The 4502-nt window shown below is 37.9% G+C and overlaps 1 pseudogene; it reads right to left on the bottom strand.

The window, feature by feature from the left end:
- Positions 1-293: 293 nt before the first annotated feature.
- On the bottom strand, positions 294-4077 carry LOC148931326 (disease resistance protein RGA2-like; annotated as a pseudogene).
- Between the last annotated feature and the right edge of the window lie 425 nt (positions 4078-4502).

The following is a 4502-nucleotide window of genomic DNA, read 5'->3' as shown; positions in this document are numbered from 1 at the left end:
CTCTTCTTGCTATTGCCACAACTGAAAATGAGCAGAAATGTCTGAGAGAAATTGGAATCCACATCTTCTTCAATTAATAATCCCAATCCCATCACCAAAAAGCAAAGAACGAAAAGAGAATTGCAATGTGAGGTTTCTTACCAGTAAACATGAAAAGTGGTTGAGCGATTCAAATGGACACTTTAGAGGCACCCACTCATCAAACTCATACTATGTTTTCTCCTCCTTCCTTTAATTATCAAACACAAAAAAGGATTAATGGACAAAAGGTGAAATCTATAAGTCACTGAAAGTCAACATAATCTGGTGGTGATGAAATAGACATGAAACAAGATTATGTATTCATACTCACTTATTTTTTTTTCATCAACATAGATGAAGAAGATACGGGAAATGTTGGGCCATTGGGAATCAGCTGCATCACTTTGTTGTTCAATATTTATTTCTGGGCAGCCCTTAATATATAAGAAAACAAGTGATGTGAGGCCCCGCAGTGCATGTAGACGCCTTAACTTCTTGCAATTATATATACGCAATTCCCTTAGAGATGAGAGGTTCCCCAACCATTCAGGCAACTCTTCCATTCCATAATTCTGTATCTTTAAAACACGAATAGAGGTGAGATGTTGAATTGATTCTGGCAAATTTTCCCAAGCTTCCCTCCCTTTCAATTTTAATTCCGAAGGTGAGTGGGAGTGGCAACTTTGCAATAAGCCATCAACAGTCTCCATAGATCCCTCCATACTAACATCTATTTTTAACCCACGATAAGACAAAGTGGCCATAAATTGAGAAACACCAATAATTTCAAAACTTGTTAGACGAGGCAATGTCGGCAGCCAATCAGTTATCCCGGTTAGATTCTTTAGGCTACTTAAATTCTTCAACTTCAGTTCCTCTAGCAAGGATCCTACCATTTCACATGGAAAATACTGCAAAGCTTTGCATTCACAAATCTTCAATATTTTAAGACATGTGAGGCTTCCTTGTGATTGTTGTGAACCAATATCTGCTACTCGTTCCAAATTTGGACACTCGCTTATAATCAGCTGCTCCAAAGAGTCGAGGGTCCCTAAACCATCTGGCAATTCTCTCAAACTGGAACACATTCTTATACTTAACTCCAAGAGATTGGGATTGTTATAGAATAGCCAATTTGGAAGATATTCCAGATCATCTATTCCTTCTATCCAAAGCTCTGTTAGCAACTTTATTTTCGTCTTGAATATGCACGTTAAAGGTATGCTCCCAGTCTCCCTAATTATCAAACTTTTGAGGCATGACCACGAAAGATTAGGAAAACTCATCAATTGCTTGCACTTCGAGATCGCCAAGTGTTGGAGGTTAGAAAAAACCTTGACATCACTTGCACCAGCAGATTCTACTTCTGCCCACTCTGTCAGCTTCTGCATGTCGCGCATCTGCCCAAACAATACTTGTCTCCTCATTCACGAATCCGTAGAAAGAAGAATTTATTGACTTCAAATTTGTCAATCCTTCTAACCACAAACACTTGAGATTTGGCAACTGCCCAAACATTGGGATTTCTTCACATTCTGAGCACTTGGAGAGTTTTATCTCAATCAACTTGTTAAGTGGTACCCAACAACCTTGAGACACATTTTCAATTACCATATTTCGAGTCCATGATGGAAATCTTTTTCCCTTGAAGCCTTTAATCTCTAACTTCTTTAGATTAGAGTGAGGTTGGAGGCCTTCCAACACATTCTCATCATTTGGAATTTCACCTTCTCTATCCTCATTCCATGTAAAATGCAACTCCAATATTTTTGACTTGTTAGATAGACTTGCTTTCTCAGCCTCTTCCTTGTTTTCAACCCTTTCAAGCTTAGAAATTTCCAATTTTCCTTTGAGACCATTCAAACTCTCGAGATCTTCGATTTTGCATCCATTTATGTCGCCAACTATAAAATACTCTAGCGTCTGAAGAGAAGTTAAACACCCAATCTCGGCAGGCAACCTTACACCACCATTGATATAAAGATGCCGTAAATTAATCAAGTACTTCAGAGTACTAGGCAGTTCCCTCAATTCTCTTGTACATGCATTTAATGTTTGCAACCGATGGAGTTCACCAATCCAGTCCAGAAAATATTCGATCCATGTTGACGAAATATCAAGTTTCCTTAAATGAATCAACTTCCTTATCGAACTTGGCAACTTTTTATATCCATAACCTGCATGCAGGATTAAAACATGTAGACGATCGAAATTGGCAAACATGTTACCATAAATGTATCCGTCAAAGAATAAGGTACGCAAATATTTTGCCACTTCTTTTGGAATACAACTTTCTTCATCATGAATCATGTATCTCACTCGGCTCCCACCTTCTGTATTATTAGAAGAACCTGAAATTGAACATGCGAGATCGTGCACAAGATCGTGCATCACACAACTCTCTACATTTCCATAATCATCTCTTTCTGCCACTTGTAGTAGAGAGTTGTGCAGAAGAACTTTCATAAATTTGTTGCCCAAGCACTCCATTTCACTGTTTCCATTAGCTTCAAGAAATCCTTCTGCCATCCAATACTCAATCAGTTCTTGACTTTTGATTCTGCGACCTTTAGGAAAAAGGGAACAATATGCAAAACACTTTTTGAGTGATGGAAGAGACAAATTATCAAAACTTAACTTCAATATCTTTGTGATATGATCCCCTTCATCATGAGAAAGCCATTTTTCTTCAATCGAGAGCCATTCTTCTTCCGATTTATTGCATAATGCTCCACCAACTACATTAGCCGCTAACGGCAATCCTTGGCATCTTGTTGCAATCTTCATCCCTATGGCCTCAAACTCTGATGGAATATTCTCTTTTCCAAAAGTTTTTTCTTTGATTATTGACCAACAATCTTCATGTGATAATTCTTTGAGCTCATGTGTATGAAGTGATTGCATAGTTGAAACGACTTCCATACTTCTGGTGGTAACAACAATCGCATTTCCCTTGACAGAAGTAACGCCAACCAAAGAATTGATAAAATCATCCCATTTGGGACGATCTTGATTCCAAACATCATCGAGAATAAGAAGGTATTTTTTATCTTTTAAAGCCTTTTGAAGCCTTTTTAGAATATTTTGCAAACAGTCAACCTCAACTTGATCATGAGAATTCTTTTTCACAAAATCTTGCCTACTCTCTGTATCAACTTGACCAAAGGAATTCTTTTTTAGAAAATCCTGCCTACTCTGAACTTCAACTTGATCAGAAATTTTTTCTTTGAGAATATCTTGGCTACTCTCGATTTGAACTTGATCAGAAGAAGTCAACTCGTTGAGGATTTTTTTGAAAAGAATGATTGGATCAAAAATTTGAGAAACATGCACCCAAAGATGTGAACCAAAGTGAGTTTTTATCTTTGGATGATGGAAGACATTCCTAGTCAAGGTTGTCTTCCCCAATCCTCCCATTCCCACGATAGCAAAGATAGAAAATACACGTTCATCAGTTGTGGTACTAATGTTAATAACCTCAACTATTTCCGACACCAACTCATCTCTTCCAATGAAAATTGGATCAAGAATGAATGAGTTTGTTTCAAAAGTAGGCAAAGTTGGCACATTGTTGGAAAGCCTCTCTTTGAGGCCAAGCTCGGCTCCTTCTTTTCGAACATACTCCAAATTCTCATTGATTTCTTGAATTTTAAGAGCTATATTTCTGGGATGCGCAATATGACTCAAAGATGAGAAGCATGAGAGTACCTTTTCTTTCATGGGTTTAACGGACTTGATTTGTTTGGAGAGGAGATGATAGTTGAGTTCATCCAAAACGTTGTCAGCATCAAAGGCCACATCTTCGAGCTTCCTCAGCCAGCTTTTCACAGCCCCACCGGGCATGGTACGGCTCTCAGCATCGTTTAACAGTTGCTGGATCGTATCTAAACTCCCAGCTAGCTTTGCTGCTTCTTTGTCGAGACCTCGGATTAGTGAGATCTCATTCTTGGAATGGTCAATGAGGTTTTGAACTAAAACTTTAATGACGGCGGCGACAGCTTCTCCTTCCATTGCTTAAGCTTATAACTGATTCAGAAAGAGAAATGGATAATTGGTATAGAGTGAAAGACAGAGTAGGAATAAAATGCAGTTTGTTTCACAGAGTTAGTTATGAAGTCAATTGCAGAGTAGCAATAAAATGCAGTTTGTTTCACCCTTCAATCGTCAATGACATCACATTAATGCGTTTTTATGCCACTATTCATCTACACTGCCATAATTTCACAAGCTATGCTAACTCAGCATTGGTTTGCCTAAAGAAAAAAGAGTGCGCTACCCTTATAGTCACTGATCTTGTCGTAAATTGCACCAATGATCCCTAAAAAAAATTTATAGCTTTTTTGGTCCTTGCAAATTACATTTTTAGTACCTGTTAGTCTTTTATAACACCCCCTCCCAGTTGAAAAATCTCCTAAATGTCTTGGACTCTTGAATGGTATTTTGGTCTTTGGAAATCACAGTTTTGTTACCTCTTTTATTTT

The sequence above is a fragment of the Salvia hispanica genome, chromosome 2 (assembly GCF_029641045.1).
Source record: "Salvia hispanica isolate PSC_SH4W2 chromosome 2, Shi_PSC_v1, whole genome shotgun sequence".
Classification (NCBI taxonomy): domain Eukaryota; kingdom Viridiplantae; phylum Streptophyta; class Magnoliopsida; order Lamiales; family Lamiaceae; genus Salvia; species Salvia hispanica.
Note: the sequence above shows the minus strand (reverse complement) of the source record. Positions and strands in the feature narration are given on the sequence as shown.